This window comes from Bos grunniens, chromosome 17 (assembly GCF_055505025.1).
Source record: "Bos grunniens cultivar Pamir isolate PY7600 chromosome 17, Bosgru_T2T1.0, whole genome shotgun sequence".
Taxonomy (NCBI): Eukaryota; Metazoa; Chordata; class Mammalia; order Artiodactyla; family Bovidae; genus Bos; species Bos grunniens.
The window spans coordinates 34,303,702-34,327,466 of record NC_141181.1 but is presented as its reverse complement, the minus strand read 5'-3'; the positions used below and the strand labels follow the sequence as shown (position 1 = coordinate 34,327,466).

The 23,765-nt window shown below is 40.6% G+C and overlaps 1 long non-coding RNA gene across 2 annotated transcripts in view; it reads left to right on the top strand.

Moving 5' to 3' along the window:
• The window catches only part of LOC147355178 (uncharacterized), a 99,140-nt gene extending 75,893 nt beyond the window's left edge, over positions 1-23,247 (top strand). Inside the window, exon 3 of one of the 2 annotated variants that reach the window (XR_015144364.1) lies at positions 23,077-23,247. This is a non-coding gene — a long non-coding RNA (uncharacterized LOC147355178). Of the gene's footprint in view, positions 1-7,206; positions 7,420-23,076 lie in introns of those variants that run through there. The other variant, XR_015144363.1, reaches the window with a different exon arrangement.
• Positions 23,248-23,765: the final 518 nt, after the last annotated feature.

Sequence of the window (23,765 nt, the reverse complement as noted above, 5' to 3'; positions counted from 1 at the left end):
GATAAGCTTACATATTAGACAATCTATCGGTGTGTGCTGTGTGCTCCATCGTGTCTGAATCTTTGCTGCCCCATGGACTGTAGCCCACCAGGCTCCTCTGTCCATGGAAACTTCCAGGCAAGAATACTGGAGTGGGGTGCCATTTCTTCCTCCAGGGGATCTTCCCCACCCAGAGATCAAACCCACGTCTCTTACGTTTCCTGCAGAGGCAGGCAGATTCTTTACCTCTACCCAGGAAGCCAATTTATCTAGCTCAGGTGAATCTAAGTGTGGCTGAAACTTTAGCTCTGTATTCTTTGTCTAGTGTCTTTTAACAGATACTTCTGGGACTTTTGACATATATAGCTCATCAAAAGAATTACTTTAAAAATTCATTCTAAGTTTTTAGAGCTCTGCTTTGGCATTCTTGAATCAGAGATAGCATTTAGCTTTCACCTTCGATTGTAAACTTCATCTCATGTTTCACTTACTGAACCCTGTATACCTGTGGAGACACGCATTATCAAAAACACTGCCCCTTTTTCTGTTTGTGAAGAAGAGAAGCTGAGCTTCCCAGGATTCCCCAAATTCTAGGAAAACTTCATTGAAAAGGACAGCCTCTTTGTAAAATGGCGAGATAGCCATATTTCCTGTTTCTGGCCTTCCTGCATATCCCAGTGGATTTATAGTTCTGCTTTGATTCCTAATGGGTTTCCCTGGTGGCCCAGTGGTAAAGAATCTACTTGCAGTGCAGGAGCAGCAGGAGATGTGGGTTCAGTCCCTGGGTCAGAAAGATGCCCTAGAGAAGGAAAGGGCAAATCACTCCAGTATACTTGCCTGGAGAATCCCATGGACAGGGGAGCCTGGCAGGCTACAGCCCATAGAATTGCAAAGAGTGAAGCAACTTAGCACACACGTTTGACCTTTAATATCTGCCTGATTAATCAAGACTCTTCCAGTTCCTTACTTTTTGTTTAATTCCATAGGTCCTAAGATCATGGCATCCGGTTCCATCACTTCATGGCAGATAGATGGGGAAACAGTGGAAACAGTGGCTGACTTTATTTTTCTAGGCTCCAAAATCACGGCAGATGGTGATTGCAGCCATGAAATTAAAAGACACTTACTCCTTGAAGGAAAGTTATGACCAACCTAGACAGCGTATTAAAAAGCAGGGACATTACTTTGCCAACAAACGTCTGTCTAGTCAAGGCTATGGTTTTTCCAATGGTCATGTATGGATGTTAGAGTTGGACTATAAAGAAAGCTGAGCACCAAAGAATTGATGCTTTTGAACTGTGGTGTTGGAGAAGACTCTTGAGAGTCCCTTGGACTGCAAGGAGATCCAACCAGTCCATTCTAAAGGAGATCAGTCCTGAGTGTTCATTGGAAGGACTGATGTTGAAGCTGAAATGCCAATACTTTGACCACCTGTTGTGAAGAGTTGACTCATTTGAAAAGACCCTGATGCTGGCAAAGATTGAGGGCAGGAGGAGAAAAGGATGACAGAGGATGAGATGGTTAGATGGCATCATCGACTCGATGGACATGGGTTTGGGTGGACTCTGGGAGCTGGTAATGGACAGGGAGGCCTGGCATGCTGCAGTTCATGTGGTCGTAAAGAGTCGGACATGACTGAGCGACTGAACTGAACTGATAGGTCCTAAAATTCGACTTTATTCACCTTGACTATTGGCTATTGCTTATGTAATGTGATTTGAGCCCTAATTAACCATCACTGTGTGGCTATTCTTTGGGTAGAGGGTGACCACTGCAGTCTCCTGTGCCTTGGAACCAGAGTGATCACTTGGTGTACATCATCTGTAGGGAGAACAGGCATGAGACACAGTAGAAACAGAGGAGGGTCAGAGGATCTTTGCACCTGCTGTTTCTTAAGTGTCTTTTTGTTCAAAATAATCAACATACAATGGGCATTTTTTGGTGTGACATATCCTGGTTTTCCTCAAGATATTAATATATCTCTCTATATCTGTGTGAATTGTTTAGTGCTTTGAATTAGAAACTCCTAATAATATTTCCTTTTGAGAGAACTTTTGTATATCATATACAAAAAGCTGACAAAGTGAAGTCAAACACTTTTAGAGGTGTAATTATATATAATATAATTTAGCAAACTTACCCTAAAAGCTTGTTTTGTGGCAGAATACCACAAAACTTTTTGTTTATTTATGGATAAATTCTTTTACAATTTAGCATGTATTGGGAATCTTGGGTATGTCAGGTGCTGTGCTATGAATATTGTGATGAAAATAGCATGGTTCCTGTCTTTGAGGAGCTACATTCCACTGTAGGTACAATAGGAAAAATTATAACACAGTATTATATATGCTGCAGTAGTTGTGAGCCAGCTGTGAACTGTGGGAATTAAATTTAAGCATTTTAATTGAAATCATGGCTCAGAAATGGCATCCTGAAAACAAATCTGTGTCACATCATATGTACAGTACTAGACAAATTCTGATGTTAATATCACAATTTACTCATATAGTTGACATAAAGTTCTCCTCTGTGTAGCCACTAAAACATAAGTTTCTAGTACTCTTGCAGCTCTTTTTAAAATCATCAAACTGTTTTATTTAACAAAAAATTATGATTATATATATATATTTTTATCAGCTGCCAACAAAGACTTCTGTTTGTATCATGTTTCCAAGGAAGTTTGTCTTGTTACTAAATCTGTTTTGAGGACAAATTATGTGAATGGAATTCATTAAGCCCTAATTTTGTCCCTTCTATATTCTATTCAAGCAAAATCTGGATTTCCCTTTCTGGTCATCAATGAAATTCAAAGCCATCAATGGATCTTGTTGGCTTTCTAATCTTGTCTCATTATCTTCCCCCATTACATGCAAATTCTCCATGAAACTTTACATTGAGACCTAAATAAGAAGGGAGTCATATATTTTAATATTTGATTAAATATGGTTAACATTTATCATATGATATTTCTATTACTGGAGTCTTCCCTGTAGCTCAAACATTAAAGAATTTGCCTGCAATGCATGAGTCCCAGGTTTGATCCCTGGATGGGGAAGATCCTCTGGAGGAGGGAATGACAATCCAATCCATTATTCTTGCCTGGAGAATCCCATGGACAGAGGAGCCTGGCGGGCTACAGTTCATGGGATAGCAAAGAGTCAGGCTTGACTGAACAACTAACACAACACTATTTCTATTGCTTTTATTATTTCTTATGTTAAAACTTCTAACACTTTCTAACCTTAGCAGTACAATAAAGTCCTTGAAGGAATATAACCTTATATGCACAGTAGCTGCTCAGATATTATTGAGTACAGGAATATAAGTGCATTTTATTAAAAATATATCCTCTTAGAAGACTTTCTAAACAAATTACATCAGGATAATGTGAAATTATGATGGAATATTGGAGGGGGTGCTCCTCCAGGGCCTTTTTATGTATTCAGATCAGATCAGATCAGTCGCTCAGTCATGTCCGACTCTTTGTGACCCCATGAATTGCAGCACGCCAGGCCTCCCTGTCCATCACTAACTCCCAGAGTTCACTCAGACTCACATCCATCTAGTCAGTGATGCCATCCAGTCAGTGATGCCATCCAGTCATCTCATCCTCTGTTGTACCCTTCTCCTTTTGCCCCCAATCCCTCCCAGCATCAGAGTCTTTTCCGATGAGTCAACTCTTCGCATGAGGTGGCCAAAGTACTGGAGTTTCAGCTTTAGCATCATTCCTTCCAAAGAAATCCCAGGGCTGATCGCCTTCAGAATGGACTGGTTGGATCTCCTTGCAGTCCAAGGGACTCTCAAGAGTCTTCTCCAACACCACAGTTCAAAAGCATTACTTTGCAAAAGCATTTGAGCATTACTTTACTAGCATGTGAGATGAGTGCAATTGTGCGGTAGTTTGAGCATTCTTTGGCATTGCCTTTCTTTGGGATTGGAATGAAAACTGACCTTTTCTATTAATTTACTTTATTCTCATAACAGTGAGGTAGATATTAGTCTTGTAAGATTTTTTTTAGGTCTCTAAAATACATGTTTCCCACTCTACTTTGAACTCAACTTGATTCTCAAATATTAAGAAAAATTGAAAATAAGCCAAAAACATAACGACATGACTTTCATTATTAAGCTATGGCATGGCCTCACGTAATAAAGTAATGCTCAAAATTCTCCAAGCCTGGCTTCAGCAATATGTGAACTGTGAACTTCCTGATGTTCAAGCTGGTTTTAGAAAAGGCAGAGGAATCAGAGATCAAATTGCCAACATCCGCTGGATCATGGAAAAAGCAAGAGAGTTCCAGAAAAACATCTATTTCTGCTTTATTGACTATGCCAAAGCCTTTGACTGTGTGGATCACAATCAACTGTGGAAAATTCTTCAAGAGATGGGAATACCAGACCACTTGATCTGCCTCTTGAGAAATTTGTATGCAGGTCAGGAAGCAACAGTTAGAACTGGACATGGAACAACAGACTGGTTCCAAATAGGAAAAGGAGTACGTCAAGGCTGTATATTGTCACCCTGTTTATTTAACTTATATGCAGAGTACATCATGAGAAACGCTGGACTGGAAGAAACACAAGCTGGAATCAAGATTGCCAGGAGAAATATTAATAACCTCAGATATGCAGATGACACCACCCTTATGGGAGAAAGTGAAGAGGAACTCAAAAGCCTCTTGATGAAAGTGAAAGAGGAGAGTGAAAAAGTTGGCTTAAAGCTCAACATTCAGAAAACGAAGATCATGGCAACCGGTCCCATCACTTCATGGGAAATAGATGGGGAAACAGTGGAAACAGTGTCAGACTTTATTTTTCTGGGCTCAAAAATCACTACAGATGGTGACTGCAGCCATGAAATTAAAAGACGCTTACTCCTTGGAAGGAAAGTTATGACCAACCTAGATAGCATATTCAAAAGCAGAGACATTACTTTGCCAACAAAGGTTCATCTAGTCAAGGCTATGGTTTTTCCTGTGGTCATGTATGGATGTGAGAGTTGGACTGTGAAGAAGGCTGAGCGCCGAAGAATTGATGCTTTTGAACTGTGGTGTTGGAGAAGACTCTTGAGAGTCCCTTGGACTGCAAGGAGATCCAACCAGTCCATTCTGAAGGAGATCAGCCCTGGGATTTCTTGGGAAGGAATGATGCTAAAGCTGAAACTCCAGTACTTTGGCTGCCTCATGCGAAGAGTTGACTCATTGGAAAAAACTCTGATGCTGGGAGGGATTGGGGGCAGGAGGAGAAGGGGACAATAGAGGATGAGATGGCTGGATGGATGTGAGTCTGAGTGAACTCCGGGAGTTGGTGATGGACAGGGAGGCCTGGCGTGCTGCGATTCATGTGGACGCAAAGAGTCAGACACAACTGAGCGACTGATCTGATCTGATGGCCTCACAAACAAACCCAAAAGTCATCTATCGTAAGAATGTAATTTTCCTTGACTTGATGTTTACTGGTATCTGTGAGAACACTTTACAGGTGTAAGCGTAAATATTTGCTTGTAGAGAATAAAGAAGATGCACGCTTATTGTTTTCCAGTAGTAATGCAATAGTTTTAGCCCTGGAAAGAAGATAATCCAAAGTTTATGATGTCCGACCTTTAAGCAAAATAAATTATTTTGTTGTTGTTGCTGTAATTTAGCAATCTCATTCCAAAATATTTTTCTTTTACCAATTCTACATACATTTGTTAGTATGTGTTAGGACAATGAACCAGAAAGGTAGACTGGCTTTTGTATCCTGCTTATTTCCTTATTGGGCTTCCCTCACAGCTTAATTGGTACAGAATCTCCCTGCGATGCAGGAGACCCTGGTTGGATTCCTGTGTCAGGAAGATCCGCTGGAGAAGGGATAGGCTACCCACTCTAGTATTCTTGGGCTTCCCTTGTGGCTCAGCTGGTAAAGAATCTGCCTGCAAAGCAGGAGACCTGGGTTCAATCCCTGGGTTGGAAGATTCCCTGAAGAAGGGAAAGGCTACCCACTCCAGTATTCTGTCCTGGAGAATTCAGGACAGTCCATGGGGTTGCAAAGAGTCGGACACAACTGAGCGACTTTCACTCTCACTTCACTTCTATTTCCTTATTAATAAGTTCAGTAAAACTTTGTGAATCTGTATGAGAATTATATTGTCTTAAGATTTTGAAGATTATACCTTTGGCAACAATAGGTTGACCTCTTTTGTGAGTTATTGTAATTGTTTACCAAAAGGTTTCCTTCCCTATAATCTTTGCTGTAATTTCCTGTCAATCTTGTAGTTCACTTTTAAACCACCTCTACAGCAAAATAAAATCACTTGCCGTCAGAGCATGCCCAGACTCAGTGTGGAGCTCAAGGTCCTTTTTGTTACTTTCATAGGGCTGTCACAGCAAACTACCACCAACTCGGTGGATTAAGACAACAGAAGTTTATTCCTTCACAGTTCTGGAGGACAGGAGTGTAAAATCAAGGTGTCAGTAAGGCCAAGCTCCCTCTTTGAGTTTTGATGGAGAATCTGTTCGTTGTCCCATCTAGCTTCTGGTAGATGGTGGCATTTCTTGGTTTCGCATTCAAGATTTCAGTTTTCACATCAGTCTTGCTAGTGCCTCTTCTCTGAGCCTGTTCCTCTTTGTCAGATATCTTTCTACTTCACTCTTAGAAAGATATTTGCCGGTGGGTGTAAGGTTCACCCAGATTATCCAGTATGATCTCCTTATCTCAAGGTCCTTAACTTAATTACATTTGCAAAGATTTCCCCCCTGCCCAACAGGTTACATTCATAAGTTCATGTCCATTGAGTCAGTGATGCCATCCAACCATCTCATCCTCTGTCGTCCCCATCTCCTCCTGCTCTCAATCTTTCCCAGCATCAGGGTCTTTTCCAATGAGTCAGCTCTTTGCATCAGGTGGCCAAAGTATTGGAGTTTCAGCTTTAGCATCAGTCCTTCCAATAAACACCCAGGACTAATCTCTTTTAGGATGGACTGGTTGGATCTCCTTGCAGTCCAAGGGACTCTCAAGAGTCTTCTCCATCACCACAAATCAAAAGCATCTAACTATATAGACATATCTTTTGGAGGGTGCCATTCACCCCATTTATACCATCTGTATCCAGCTGCAGCTCAGCTATCCATCCTTACCTGCCAGTGTTTCTTAACAGCATTTCTGTTTCTTTCTTGATTCCTCCCACTTCCCCTAGCCCATGAACTCTGTTCATTGCAACTCATTGTTTTTGTTGTTTCTTTTAAGCTGAAATCAAGATTGCCGGGAAAAATATCAATAACCTCAGATATGCAGATGACACCACACCCTTATGGAAGAAAGTGAAGAACTAAAGAGCCTCTTGATGAAAGTGAAAGAGGAGAGTGATAAAGTTGGCTGGAAACTCAACATTCAGAAAACTAAGGTCATGGCATCTGGTTCTGTTACTTCTTGGGAAATAAATTGGGGAACAGTGACAAACTTTATTTTTTGGGGCTCCAAAATCACTGCAGATGGTGACTGCAGCCATGAAATGAAAAAATGTTCGCTCCTGGGAAGAAAAGTTATGACCAACCTAGACAACATATTGAAAAGCAGAGACATTACTTTGCCAACAAAGGTCCGTCTAATCAAGGCTATGGTTTTTCCAGTAGTCATGTATGGATGTGAGAGTTGGACTATAAAGAAAGCTGAGCACCAAAGAATTGATGCTTTTGAATTGTGGTGCTGGAGAAGACTCTTGAGAGTCCCTTGGACTGCAAGGAGATCCAACCAGTCCATCCTAAAGGAGATTAGTCCTGGGTGTTTATTGGAAGGACTGATGCTAAAGCTGAAACTCCAATACTTTGGCCATCTGATGCAAAGAGCTGACTCATTGGAAAAGACCCTGATGCTGGGAAAGATTGAGAGCAGGAGGAGATGGGGATGACAGAGGATGAGATGGTTGGATGGCATCACCGACTCAATGGACATGAGTTTGAGTAAACTCTGGGAGCTGGCGATGGACAGAGAGATCTGGTGTGCTGCAGTCCATGGGGTCTCAAAGAGGAGGACATGACTGAGTGCCTGAACTGAAGGGTGGACTAGCAGTCAGCGAGTCTCCAACGCAAGACCTATTTGTTCTTAAATTTTAGCTAACAACTTTAAAAATATTGTCTGAAACTCTATTCTGTTCTGTACAATCCAGCAGTTGAATTATAGATGATTTAGTGTTCTGGAAGCTCTACATTGATCCTGCCTATGCTTGCTAGGTCCACCTAACTTAAATAATTTGAAAGACAGTATTCCTGTCTTATGTAGTAATATGTATGCATAATATGGAAATAGCCTGCTAAAGACTTGTTCACTTAATCCTCAGTGGAAACTAGAATATATATATATATATATATGTATCTAGAATATAAACATATCTTGGCAGGAAGATGTTGTTTTGTTTAGTCTCTCAGTCATGTCCTACTCTTTGCCACCCCATGGACTTTAGCCTGTCAGGTTCCTCTGTCTATGGAATTCTCCAGGAAGAATACTCAAGTGGGTTGCTATTTCCTTCTCTGGGGGGCTCTTTCTGACCCATGGATCAAACCTATATCTCCTGCATTGGCAAGCAGATTCTTTACCATCTGAGCCACCAGGGAAGCCCTGGGAGGAAGATAGCCTGGTTTAAACTTATTTTTAACAATTCTTCCCTGGTTAGGTATGCAACTCTACTTCTCAGCAATTTACTAATATTTTAGAACTAAGATAAATTATGTTCCCATTGGAATTTCTAGTTTCTGGGTTTTAAAAAAACTGTTAAGTCTTCATGAAGTCAGTTTATAGAATTTCGTTTTACTTCCCCACCTTACGTCTTAATAACAACCATAGTATAAATAATCCATTGCTTCAAAATCTCCATTCACTCATACATTTTATTCTTATTGACCTTAGCTTATGAAGCTTGGATGGAAGAAATCACTAAATAGAGAGAAATAGTTGAACTTCTATTCTGTGTTTCAAAGTCTTAACTGAGACCTCAGTCACAGGGGAGCATGAAATTATTCTATGCCTACTTGGGGAAACCACAGTTTAAAATACAAAAGAATTGTACTATAGGACAACTTACTCAAAGAAACTTTATTTTCTGTCTTTAAAAATCACCAAATAAACATTTTGGCAATGGAAAATTTTTGTTTCCTGTAGCTTTGTGAAATTTTAGCATTAAAATCATTTAAAAAATTCACCTGGTCTCAGGTATCATTAAAAACTCTTATCTTTGTGCCAGATTAACTGAAATTTGTCCCCCAATACAGTGGGGAATTAGGACCACGTTTTAGGCAAACTTAGGCATTTATTTATTTTAGGTGCAAAGAACTTAAAATTCAAACAATTTGATTATTTTTTTAGATTTTATATAATTTTTTCAACTACAAAATGGGAACCCAGATTCAAGAGGCATAGAGTGAAGCCTCAGTTTTAGCAATAAAATATTTATGAACTAAAAGAATAAAATGAGACTTCTACAGAAACTTGGTGACCGAACAGAAAACTTGAAATTGTAAACAACCAACTTAGAATATGGGTGAGAAGTGAACAGCTCATAAAATTTTCTCTTATTTTTTCTCTTTTTTCCCTATAGTTCTAGCTGTAGAATTCTGCACAAGTTCTTCACTGCAGTGCTAGATTGTTTGTTTTTTGATAGATTCTGTAGATGAACTTCTCTTAATTTATTTCTTTACCTTCAATGTTACTCTTTGATTTGAATTACTCTTTCTTTCTTTTTTTTTTTTTTTTTTTAAGGCTCTTCTTTCATAAGGGAACTTAAAAGAATTTCTTTGTGGACGGATTCATAGGACATAGTGAATGGATCAGTGACAGTGCACTCTGATCGTTTCTTCCTCTTAACACTTGGAATCACTATCGTTGCACAGGACACAGCTTGGTGACATGCCCTTACTAAAGCATGAGCTTCTTATGTTCAATGGCAACAGGTCCCAAGAGGTGAGGAGGTGGCCTCTGTCCCTCTCCTGTTTCTAGATATCTCACTCTTGAAGCTCACAATCATTTCCAAGACACTTTCCCACTGTTCTTCCCAGAAGTGTGTAGAAGTCTTACAGAAATAAAACCTCCAAGATCTGCCTAGACTTAAGCCAAAGTCTCCTAAAGATCCTTCACGTAGAGCTTTTCCTTCTTCCTTTTCCTTTCTTTTCTCTCTTCTTTCTTCTCTTTAACTTTTTATTTTGTATTGGGGTACAGCTGATTAATGTTGTGATAGTTTCAAGTGAACAGCGAAGGGGCTCAACCATATATAAACATGTATCCATTCTGCCCCAAACTCCCCTCCCATCTAGGCTGCCACATAACATTGAGCAGGGTTCCCCATGCTATATGGATAACCAACAAGGACTACTCTTTTTTTTTTCAACAATAATCTCTTTGATCCTAACAATGAAGATTTCCATGTTCTAGGACAATATTATCCTCATCTTGAAGAAAGGATGAGGAGTGATGTCTGTCACTTTCTATTATAAAACAATGTCCTGTTTCTTTGTTTGTTTGTTTGCCGCATGGCACAGCATGAGGAATCTTCCCCAAACAGGGATCAAACCTGCACCCTCTACAGTGGAAGGGTGGAGTCTTAACCACTGGACTGCCAGGGAAGTCCAACAATGCCCTGTTTTCCGATGAGTTAGATAAAACATCATTTGAACTGTTTTCTGTCTCCCGTTATCTGTTCCTTTAAGCCTTTCCCTTGTATGGTGTTTTATACGCTCTACAATCTAGTTAAATCAGACTCCTAGTTATCATTCATTCATTACTTCATTCATCAAATATTTATGTCCTAGGCTCCAAAGACATATCAATAAAGGAAACAGACACACTCTGTGCTCTCATGGACCTTGTATTCTAACATCTCTGGGGTATCCCCAGCTTTGTCCATTTGCTCATTTTTCGTGTGCTCCTTACAAGTTTGCCCAAACTCTACTTTGTTCAGGATTCTTTCAGCTTGTACATGGATTTCAAAGCCAAATTCAGATTGTCCTTAACCTATAAAGTGCCTTTAAAACTAGATTTGCTGTTAATATTTGCAAGCCTAGGACTGAAGTATGAATGAGAGCCACATACCATTTGTCTGAAAATATAAAAGATAAATTTACCTAAAAACCTTGCTTGCCAGATAATGTCAAAATTGAAAAATGTGTAAGACTACAGTGTTGCTAATATCCAAGATTATGAAATTCACAATTACTGTGAATGTCTGGGAATCCTGTGTTGATCAACTGACATTTTTTGGATGAGTAGTAAAATATAAACAAGAAGGCTGAGCGCCGAAGAATCGATGCTTTTGAACTGTGGTGTTGGAGAAGACTCTTGAGAGTCCCTTGGACTGCAAGGACATCCAACCAGTCCATTCTGAAGGAGATCAGCCCTGGGATTTCTTGGGAAGGAATGATGCTAAAGCTGAAACTCCAGTACTTTGGCCACCTCATGTGAAGAGTTGACTCATTGGAAAAGACTCTGATGCTGGGAGGGATTGGGGGCAGGCGGAGAAGGGGACGACAGAGGATGAGATGGCTGGATGGCATCACTGACTCAATGGATGTGAGTCTGAGTGAACTCCGGGAGTTGGTGATGGACAGGGAGGCCTGGCGTGCTGCGATCCATGGGGTCGCAAAGAGTCGGACACGACTGAGCGACTGATCTGATCTGATCTGATACATTTATTTCATGCAATTTTTCTTGCCTTCATTTCAACAAAATCAGTTGTGCTGTTATAATCGTGATTTTTTTTTTACATAATTATGTTATGTTGGCAGTGATGCCAATTTAGAAAGCATTTATTGAATCACCATTGTTCTTAGACTTTTGTATTTTTAATTTCCAATTTGGAGAATTATATGATATGTATGTATATTGATGATATGTATGTATATTGAGGTAACCTAGCATAACTGGAACTGTCAATAGAATTTTTAAAACAGTATCTGATTCTAAATCACCATAAATATTATACATAGTGCTTAAACATTTTAGTAAGGAGACATGACAAAATAGCATCGTCACAGAAAATATTTTATAGGTATTTTAACTTTCTTGAATAAAGTGCTAGCAATAATATATTTCTTTGATTACCTTTTAAAATAATATCTAAATTCATATGATAATATAAACAATCAGTATACCAGGTAATATATTTATATGCTACTTCTACATTTACATGTACTAAAATTTAAGAAAAATTTGAAATGTTTAATATTGCAAATTGTTCCTTAGCTGCCATGCAGACCTATTGCCAATATGCTAATTTGCTAAGGTAGGACTATGTAAAGTAGGATGCGAAGAGCTGACTCATTTGAAAAGACCCTGATGCTGGGAAAGACTGAAGGCAGGAGGAGAAGGGGACAACAGAGGATGAGATGGTTGGATGGCATCACTGACTCAATGGACATGAGTTTGAGTAAACTCCAGGAGTTGGTGATGGACAGGGAGGCCTGGCGTGCTGCAGTCCATGGGGTCACAAAGAGTCAAACAGGACTGAGCGACTGAACTGAGCTGAACTGAGGACTATGTCAGGATGCCACACCTGGAACATATGGAGAAAAAAATGGGTGCTCATCCACAAGTGGGGAAAGATCCCTCTTTTGTAAGAATCTATTGCATCCACACTGAGAAGAAGGACGGGACCAGTTACTGCATTTCTGCACTTGCTCTTATTTAACTGATTCTGCTCCTCAAATCTTCCCTAGGTAATGAAGCAATATCATCTCTGAAGTCCAGTGTAGCATGCAGATGCACTCATCTTTTGTTTTGGGAATAGACAGCAAGAGATTTAAAGGAATAATCATTTGGGAACTGAGAGAAATTTGATGTAAAAGCCATCATTTAAAAATCACATATTGGGGTGGATCAGCTCTGTCTGATGGATGCAATTGACATGGTATCCAGGTATTTTTTTTTAATAAATTCAGTTTCTATGTTTATAATGAGCAGATCTCCCTAAAGAGTAGAACCCAAAGAAAGGTATTCTTCTTACCCAAGTGGAAAAGTTTCTAAAAGAAAGTGTACTCAGTATAGGAGTGATCTATCATTCTGAAATCTCTAAACACTTTGTATTTTTTCCTCCTCATGCTTGGAAAGATATGATAAATACAATAACACTTTGTCCACTTGTTGTATCTCCTCATAGAGAACACAGGTTCTTTATGACCAACGAGAGATATCTTATTTGATTTTTTTGAATCACCACCTGTGCCTAGCACAGTAGATTCAAGATGGTTGTTATTGTTTAGTCTCTCAGTTGTGTCTGACTCTTTGCCACCCCACGGACTGCAGCACACCAGGCTTCCCTGTCCTTCACTATCTCCCAGAGTTTGCCCAAACTCGTGTCCATTGATTTGGTAATGCCATCCAACCATCTCATTCTGTGTTACCCTCTTCTCCTCCTGCCCCAACATTGGGGTCTTTTCAAATGAGTTGGCTCTTCACATCAGGTGGCCAAAGTATTGGAGCTTGAGCTTCAACATTAGTCCTTCCAATGAATATACAGGACTAATTTCCTTTAGGATTGTCTGGTTTGATTTCATTGCTGTCCAAGGGACTCTTAAGAGTCTTCTCCTGCACCACAGTTTGAAAGTATCAGTTTTTTGATGCTCAGTCTTCTTTATGGTCTAGCTCTCACATCCATACATGACTACTGGAAAAACCATAGCTTTGACTATATGTACCTATGTTGGTAAAGTAATGTCTCTGCTTTTTAATATGCTGTCTAGGTTTGTCATAGCTTTTCTTCCAAGGAACAAGCGTCTTTTAATTTCATGGCTGCAATCACCATCTGCAGTGATTTTGGAGCCCAAGAAAATAAAGTCTGACACTATTTCCATTGTTTCCCCATCTATTTGCCGTGAAGTGATGGGACTGGATGCCGTGATCTTAGTTTTTTGAATGTTGAGTTTTAAGCCAGCCTCTTTAGTCTCCTCTTTCACCTTCATCAAGAGGCCCTTTAGTTCCTCTTCCCTCCTGCCATTAGGTTGGTATCTTCTACATATCTGAGATTATTGATATTTCTCCCAGCAATCTTGATTCCAACTTGTGCAAAAATACCCAGCCCAGCATTTCACATGATATACCCTGCATATAAGTTAAATGAGCAGGGTGACAATATACGGCCTTGACGTACTCCTTTCTAATTTTGAACCAGTCTGTTGTTCCATGTCTGGTTCTAACTGTTGCTTCTTGTCCTGCATACAGGTTTCTCAGGAGACAAATAAAGCAGTCTGGTATTCCCATTTTTTTAAAGTATTTTCCACAATTTGTTGTGAGCCAAGTAGTGAAAGGCTTTTGTGCAGTCAATCAATGAAGAATCAAGATTGTAGAGTCTCAAATTTACTTTAAAAATTTTTGAATAGCTAAACTAAATAAATAAAAGAAAAATACAACAAACTGTAATTCATTATGTAACAATGTAATAAACTGTAACCCTTGTGATTTTTTTGTTTCTGCTCTTTGGTTAGGAATGCATTACATATGCGTGTAATGGGGTAATTAACAAAACCAACACTAGACCAGCTGAGGTCTGAGGCTGAATCATTGAGACAGTAATAATAGTGTCACAAACTGAAGTGTGACTATTGATTACACTGTGGGTGGGAGATGAGTGATGGAAAGAAGAGTGGGAAATCAGTTTAGTTGAAGGTGAAATAGGTAAATATTAATGAAAGTCTCAGAAGGGAATAAGAGATGTAGGACTAAAATGTAAGCCAGAGATTGAGGTTAGTGAAAGATTTTTGTCTTGTGATTCAGAAATTATAATGCTAACAGTTGCATTTTTAATAATAATTAGTACATTTTAGTGTTTACTGTGTGTAAAGTAGTTTTGTTAAATGCTCTATGCATACCAGCTTATTTATTTCTTAGGGACACATGAAATTAATATTACCATGATCCTTTTCTTTGAAAGAATATAAATGAGGCTTTGAGATGGTTACTTGCCAACATTTCATTGCTGGCAAGTAACAGAGTAAGGAAGTCAACCAAGGTATTTTGGACGACATAGCTTGCTGTTTACCACCAAGGGCATTTGAAGCCATGGGATTGGATTCCAGTTCCTTGGCAGAAGGTAAAGAGAAATAAGAAAAGAAAATGACACAGGAAATGGTAACATCTGGCAGAAGGAAAGGAAGCTTTACTAATTAGCCTATTTAACTTACTAGTGAAAGAAATCACTCCTGACTTGGTTTAAACACAAGAGGGGATTTTAATAGGAAGATAAGCTGCGAAACATTTGGAGAACCATGACCGGAAAAAGGCCACAAGCTCTCATAACATTGGGAATCAGGGGCGAGAGCATTAGGCTTCTTTATTTTTCTCTTAGCTGTGCTTCTCTGTGTCAAGTTCATTCATCTCTCTTTCTGTATGGCTTTATTCATGTGGCAAGAATTTAGGTAGCCATATATCCCAGAATTTCATAGCTTGTGATTTTAGCCAAGAAAGGGACAATGACAAGATTCTCTGGGACTCAAGTCCAGGTATTCAGAGCAAGACTCTAACTGGTCCAACCTAGGTCAAGTGCTATACCAGTTAGTAAATTTGTGCTCTATAACTGAGAAAACCTTTGTTGTTGCTGTTCAGTCCCTGAGTTGTGTCTGACTCATTGTAACCCAATGAGCTGCAGCATGCAAGGCTCCTCTGTCCTCCACTATCTCTCAGAGTTTTGCTCAAATTCATGTCCATTGAGTCGGTAGTACTATCTAACCATTTCATCCTCTGCTGCTCCCTTCTCCTTTGGCCTTCAATCTTCCCCAGCATCAGAGTATTTTCTAGTGAGTTGTCTCTTTGCATCACATTGCCAAAATATTGGATGGAGCTTCAGCTTCAGCATCAGTCCTTCCAGTGCATATTCAGGACTGATTTCCTTGAGGATTGACTGGTTTGATCTCCTTCCTGTCCAAGGGAATCTCAAGAGTCTTCCAGCATCAGTTTGAAATCACCAATTCTTCTGTGCTCAGCCCTCTTTATGGTCCAACTCTCACACCTGTACATGACTACTGGAAAAACTATAGCTTTGACTATATGGAGTTTTGTCAGCAAAGTGATGTCTCTCCTTTCTGTGTGACTTAAAAAACTAAAAAAATCTTTATTGTATATATATTTTTTCATATAACAAGAAATCTGGAGGGAGTTGGCTCTAGGTATGGTTCAGCACTAAATGATGTCAAGGGTTAGAATATCTAGGATTCTTTCAACATTCCACTTGTGATAGAAAGATGGCTGCAGTTACTATGATAATCATATCCTCATGGCAGCCTCTGAAGCAGAAGAAAGGGGGCACAAAAGAAGACTCTCTGTAAAACATACTCTTTCTGTTAGGAGAGAAATGACTGCATTTAGCTTTGGTGGGGCCTGCATGTGTGCATGCTAAGTCAGTTCATTCATGTCTGACTCTTTGTGACCCTATGGACGGTAGCCCGCCAGGCTCCTCTGTCCATGGGATTCTCCAGGCAAGAATACTGAAGTGGGTTGCCATGCCCTTCACCAGGGGATCTTCCTGACCCAAGGACTGAACCTGTGTCTCTTACGTCTCCTGCATTGGCAGGCATGTTATTTACCACTAGTACCACCTGGGAAGCCATTAGTGAGGCCTGAACAGATATAATTCTGGGGATCTTCTTTCAAACAGATCAATATTAAAAATACAAAATTGGGCAGAGGGCTTCTTGACTGGGGTCATTGTGAGTATAAGACCCTAAGCTGAAGTTTGTCCAGCTTCCAAGTAAATCGTCTCTGTTTCATTTCCTCTGTTGTCTCCATGGCTGAACTGAGTCATGTGATCTCTCCTGGCTGCAAGGATCTTGGGGAAGTGAGTGTCTGAAACTTGCAGCAGCTAACTTTGGAGATGGGTATCTAAGACTAGGGAAGATGGGGAGAAGACTGACTGTTGAATGAGAACTGATTTGTTTCCATAAATGTCTTTTATTGGGATGTTTCTGCATGTCCAGAGCTATAGAGTCATTCTATAAAGCATGACTGCTTTTAAAAGTAATTCTGTGAATTGGGGTAGTGGGATCAATAGTATTGCCCCCCAAATTTGTCCACCTAGAATCTCAGAACATCATCTTATTTGGATGTAGGGTCTCTGCAGTTGTCAGTAGTTAAGGACTTTGGGATGCATAGTAATGGATTTAGGGTGAGTGGAGGAGAGATGCAGGGTCATGCAGAGAAGAAGGCTGTGTGAAGATCGAGGCAGAGTGGAGTTATGCTCTCACAAGCTGTGAACACCTGGGGTCACCAGAGGCTCAAAGAGCCAAGGTAGCCTTCTCCCCTAGAGTCTTCAGAGAGTGCACAGCCCTGCTCACACCTTCACTTGTGACCTTTAGCTTCTAGAATTACGAGAGAACAAATTTCTGCTGTATTAAGCCATCCAGTTTGTGGTTGTTATGGCAGCCCTAGGGAACAAATACGATGGTATAAAGGGTAGTTATCAGAAGAAGGGGATGTGGAGCTGTTGTCCATTGAGGGATTTATAAAAGGAGTTACAAGCAGGTCGAGTCACAGATATAGGATGAGAGCCAGGTTGGTGATTGCTTGATGGAATGTCAATGCTGGGAAGAGGTCATGTGAAATCCAGACAAGAGAGCAGAGATGATGAGAAAGGAGAGCACACACTCTTCCATCCAAACCATGAATCCCTAAGCAGATCTACCTGTTGCTGTCTGTCCATAAATGCTGTGTGTTAGAAATGGCCCTGTCCTCTTCCTCTTGCCTGGATCACTCACTTGCCTAATCCACTCTATCAGTTTCTCTCTGTGAAACCAACGTGGCAGGCACCCTCCTCCTTTTAGTCCTTCCTGTCATTGGTGTGGAGTGCTGTGTATCTCTGAGTGTGTGTATAGAGTGATGTGTTCATAGCTTTCCATTTGTAGATATTAAGTGATGGAGGCAGAATCTCTGTCTCTTTGGTTCTCTTTTCTGGTAGCATACTCTTGAAGTTATTTAAGAAGTGCTGAAATGAAGCTGATGGCATGTAATGTATATCTTGTGGGGTACAAGCATAAGAAAAATAAGAGACACTGACATTAAATCCTTAGAAGTCTCCTTATTTAAATCCTATAGTTAAAAAATCTGTTATTTGGGGAAGTAGTCCACATTTATTTATTTTAGACGTAAAAGAAGTCAATTCTTTGGAAGGACGACTATTTCTTTTTTTTTTAAATATTTTTTTTTTTTTTAAGTTGGAGTATAGTTGCTTTACAATGTTGTTAGTTTCTACTGTACAATGACATGTATCAGTAATATGTATGCATATATCCACTCCCTCTTGGACCTCCCATCACTCCCAACCCCACTCGTCTAGGTCATCACAGAACACTGAGCTGGATGTGACTACGCTGTGAATGTATTAATATATGCACTTCCATGAATTCTTATATAGCCTGTATCTTTTCCTTGATGACTCAGAGTTGCTGTTATGCATGTCCATTATTGTTCTGTGCTGTAGTGCGATGTTCTGGGGCTTTTTTCCCTGAATGCTTGGACAATCACACTGCTGAACTGGGGCTCTCTTCTCTTGCTGTAGAGCCGGGCAGCTGTGCTACTGGTAGTTCCCAACACACTTTTCTTTACCAGCATGCTGTCTTTCTTTAATGTACTGTTTCTAATCCATTGTGGCCTGGGAATCCAAGTAACACAGCTTGTTAGAATTGATCCTAATGTAAGAGTAAATGCCCCCAAGCAAGCATCTGTGCCCCCGAGTGAGTTTCTTTGGGAGTCTATTCTTCAAGTTAGGTGTAATCAGTTTTAGTGCATGGTCGGCCAGAGCAATTTTTTCTCTGCTTCTGAACACTCACACGGATCCAGCTGGCCAAGGAGGTGGTTGGCAGCATCCAGCAAGTTCTCAGGAGGAATGTTTTTTCCCCCCTTTACATTGTTTTCCAGGCCCTAAGTTATTTTTAAATATGATATATGTGGTTTTGTTTCATTTTAGGATATCGACGGGATAATATTCACTGGAGAAATAATTCCTTACTTTTAAAGCCTCCATCTTGGCCAGTTACCTTAGCCGAACTTTGGATAATGGTAATGTGTGGTTTGTTTTGGGCTAAGAGCTAAGAGTCTGTGTTGTTAATGACTGACACGCAGCGACCATGTGTGTCAAAGCTGGGTTAACTAGAGAGGAAAAGCTGTGTGAGAATAACCTGATTGTGCCAAGAGGTCATATTTTAAACATACAGTCAACCCTCTGGAACCGCAATTTCCGCATCTGCAAAGTCAACCGACCAGAGCCTGTGGATTCAGATATCCGCTCTACTAGGCCATTTTATGTAAAGGGCTTGAGCATCCTTGGTCTTTTTATTATTATTATTTTTTTTAATCCACTGAAGTCCTGGAACCAATCCCTGCCCCCTACTCCCCGCCCCAACACACAGACACACAAACACATACACAGATGCTGAGGGGGAACTGGACTGTACATAGCAGTACTGAACATACAGGAGGAGAGCCAGGGTTTCCTAGGATGTCATACTGTTTATGAGTCAGGTTGTAGAAGGTCTTTGCATCTTGAGATGACACAAGTCAAAATGACAAGAGTAGGAATTTTGAGGTTGAAATCAGTCAGGCAGTTGGATAACAGTCATTTGATTTAGTTTGAGTAAACTCTGGGAGTTGGTGATGGATAGGGAGGCCTGGCGTGCTGCAGTCCATGGGTTAGCAAAGAGTTGGACACGACTAAGCGACTGAACTGAACATTCAATTTAAGAAAAGAAGAGTCTTTGAGCAGAACTGGTTTCTCGTAGGTCCTTTTCAACTGTATTACACGCAAACTCTTGCCGTGAGAGAGTAAATGGTGAAGGGCACAGAATACATAGAAGACTTGGAGAAGCCAAGTGTAAATAGTCACAGCCTTGAAAAATGATGCAGGTTTAGGAAAATGAGTGCCTCTATAAATCACTGGAAAACTCGATGATGATTCGCGCTGCAGATGGGCTTTTAAACAAGTGTGCAAGTTTGCTGCTGCTTCTCAACTCCCAATTGGATACTTAAAAAAAAAAAAAAGGCTCTTTCTCAATATCCTGTTCTTGTGCCTTATTAAAATCATTCTGGTGCTCTGACCCCCACCCCTTGTTTCTTTCTTCTTTTCACATCTGTGTTTGTGTGGGGAGGATGTGACCCACTGTTCCCAGCCATGGAGAATGCCTCAAAGTCATGAGGACGAGATGGTGACCCAGCTACAGCGCGTGTGAAATGAGTGATGGGAAGAGAGAGGGAGAGAGCAAGACGCGGTACCGGGTTAGGAGTTGTGCAGTTATTTCTAGCTTTGAATTGTTTCCAAATCTCATACATTCACAGACAGCCTCGCCAAAGCCCACAGCTGTCATGCATTTTCAACAGATTCCACAGGGCCTAGATGAGGTTTGAAGGCATTCCTTTGCTCTTACACATTAGCTCCAAGGAATTACCGTAACATCTGATATTGTGGAATTGGAATCTTTGCCATCCTGACCTTGCCCAGAGCAGTCCGGAAATAGGGGCCCAAGAATGTATTATCTCATATGGCCTGTAAGGGTCACCAGGGGCCCCCTCGGTGCCGTTCCAACCAAATGCAGGCGCCCAATGTGCTCTACTTTTGGGGAAACCGTGCTGCTTCGTATGGACACAGTGGGCAGACACGTGTTCCCATTGCTATTTGGATGTTTGTCATAGGAAAGGCATGTTCCACTGGAGAAATTCCCAGCTGTCAGTAATGTGCTGATACACCACAGCCAATCATCGGAAGGCGAGCCAAATAAACAGGATGTTCACAGTGTGTGTGATTGCATGAGTGTGGAGCAAAACTTCTGCCCATTTCACAGCCTCATAATGGGATTGACATGCATTGCTTCATCTGCATCTGTCTGTTTAGGGTAGAAACACATAGACACCATGGAAACAACGTGTTAGAAAGCCCTTTCTTTGGCTATGTGGGTATTGATATGGTGGGATGAAGTCTGTGTAAACTGGGAATGAACGTTTCTTTAGTGTCATGAATTTACTTGCTGGGAAGTGCCTTCAGGTCATCCAAACACAGAGAGGAAATGAGCAGATTGTCGGTGGCTATTGTGCGTTGACTGAGGGGGCTGAGTGTCTCTGGCTATTTTTACACACAGCTGGAGTCATCTTCATTCTTTCTTCTTGTAAGCCACTAACTGGTTATTTATATAAATGTACAGAAACAAGTCAGAGTTATGTCATTGCCCTTCTCTTTGAAAATGCTGCTACTGTTAACCGTGTGCTGTGCTCAGTCCCTCAGTCGTGTCCGACTCTTTGTGACCCCATGGACTGTAATCCACCAGGCTCCTCTGTCCATGGGGATTCTCCAGGCAAGAATACTGGAGTGTTTTTCAATGCCTTCCTCCAGGGGAACTTCCCAACCCAGGGATCGAACCCAGGTCTCCCGCACTGCAGGCAGAATCTTTACTGTCTGAGCCACCAGGGAAGCAAAGTGAAAGTTGCTCAGTCGTGTGTGACTCTTTGCGACCCCCTGGACTGCATAGTCCATGGAATTCTCCAGGCCAGAATAATGGAGTGGATAGCCTTTCCATTCTCCAGGAGATCTTTCCAACCCAGGGATTGAACCTAGGTCTCCTGCATTGCAGGCAGATTCTTTACCAGCTGAGCCACAAGGGAAGCCCAAGAATACTGGAGTGGGTAGCCTATCCCTTCTCCAAAGGATCTTCCCAACCCAGAAATCGAACTGGGGTCTCCTGCATTGCAGGCAGATTCTTTACCAACTGAGCTATGAGGGAAGCCCGGTTAACTATTAGTGCCTAAAAATATTTCTGAAGCAGCAATTTGGGAAGGGACAGTGGGGACTTCCTTCAACATTCATGTGCAGAGTTCTTTGAAAAATGACATTAAATATCCTGTTAGATGCCAAACCCTTTACTCCTCCAGAAATGTAGATCCCTTTGCCCAAATTGGCACATTTATTCATAATAATAACAGTAGGTAACATTTACTGCAGATTTCCTATGTGCCAGTGTTGGGTTCGGTCTTTAACATATGTTAACTCTTTTAATTCTCACAAAAGCATATTGTGTTGGTATTCTTCTTCTTCTTCTAAAGATAAGGAAACTAGGGTTCATGAATGTTAGTGGGCTTGCCTAAGAAAATCGAGCTGGTTAAAGAGTGAGTTTGAAGCCAGATCTGTTTGAGTCCAGAACCCACACACTTAACCACTCCTCTGTATGACACTCATGTGTGTTTGCTTTATGGGAAATCTGATTCTGTTGCAGCCTCTGGTATTATGTTCCATGGAAATGTGACTCCTTGTTCCTTCTTGAACAAGCTTGAGGGACAGAGATAATATTGGCATTCTCATGCCTATTCATTTAGGATGCTTCACTAGCATAGCAGGCTGAAGGTTGAGGACCATGGCGTGAAGAGTTGGTCATGATTTTTTCAATTTTGATCTTTTAATTATGATTGTTGCATGCTGCTTTTGAAACTTATGGCCCAAGATGCACTGACTTAAGCCCAAGCACATGTCAGGATGCCTTCTTTTAAAAATTTTGACACCCTTTCATAGTTTTTAGGTGATAAGCATAGCTGAAAAAACAGAGTTTTCTAAATGCACAGAATCTGTACTTTGTTTTGTTGTTACTGTTGCTTAGTCACTCAGTCGTGTATGACTCTTTGAGACCCCATGGACTGTAGCCCATCAGGCTTCTCTATCCATGGGATTTCCCAGGCAAAGATATTGGAGTGGGTTGCCATTTCCTTTTCCAGGGGATCTTCCCAAACCCAGTGATAGAACCCATGTCTTGTGCATTGGCTGGTGGATTCTTTACCACTGAGCCACCACGGAGGCTTAGTTTGGTTAATGAACTTTTAAAAGATTTGTACTATGGTATCATCTAGCAGAGGACAGAACTACATAATGGTTAGAACACAAGCTCTGGACTTGCATTACTTAATTTTTCTGTGACCTTGGAAAATATGATTGATGTCTCTGTACCCTTTTCTGCCCCCATCTGTGCAATAGGGTGCAGGGAAATAGCAGTTATCTTGTAGGATTGCTATTAAGATGTAATGAGAGGATACATGTAAAATGTGTAGTAAATATTCGGTTGTATGCAGTAAATGCCTTTTGGCACTTTCTATCACCATCTTTGCATTATTTTTCTCCAGGGTTCTCACTGCAATCAAATGCACTGGATTATGAAATATTGGCTCCCTGAACTAGAACATAAGCTCCATGGAACCAGGTATGTTTTGTTCTCCTCTGTATCCTCATGGTCTAGGACAGCAGCCCAAACCATCTCACAAATGTGTTGAATAAATTAGCTGTTATTATCATCACTATTATTATCATCAGTTTCAGACACTATGCTTTCAAAAACTTTTGAAAATACTGTTCAGGTTTGCACAGTTACTGAGAGGCTTAAGATATGTTTGATTTGTAATCATAGAATTTAATAGTTTATAGAAACATCAGAACATATTGAGTTTAGCCTCTTCAATTTATAAGAGAACTTAAAATATCCTGAGGCCAGGAATATTAAGTGGTGTTCCCCCAGTTAAGAATTACCCAGTGGCAGCTAAGATCTGGCTTCAAGGCCTATAACACCCAATGCAGTCAGTATTCCTTCTTCTGTGGCCCACTGACTTCTAATTCAGGAACCAACTTGGCTCTTGCCTCTCAGTGAGTCAAGCCTCATTCCAGGTGAAAACTCAGGTCCTGTTTCTTCATTGTGTCTTACTCCAAACTTCTCATCACCTCTGGTTGATTGGTCACTGCTGCCATCCATGTTTCTCACAGGGATAGAATTTATTCGAATGATAAAGTGTACTTTAGTCACAAGATATGTCTAGAGATG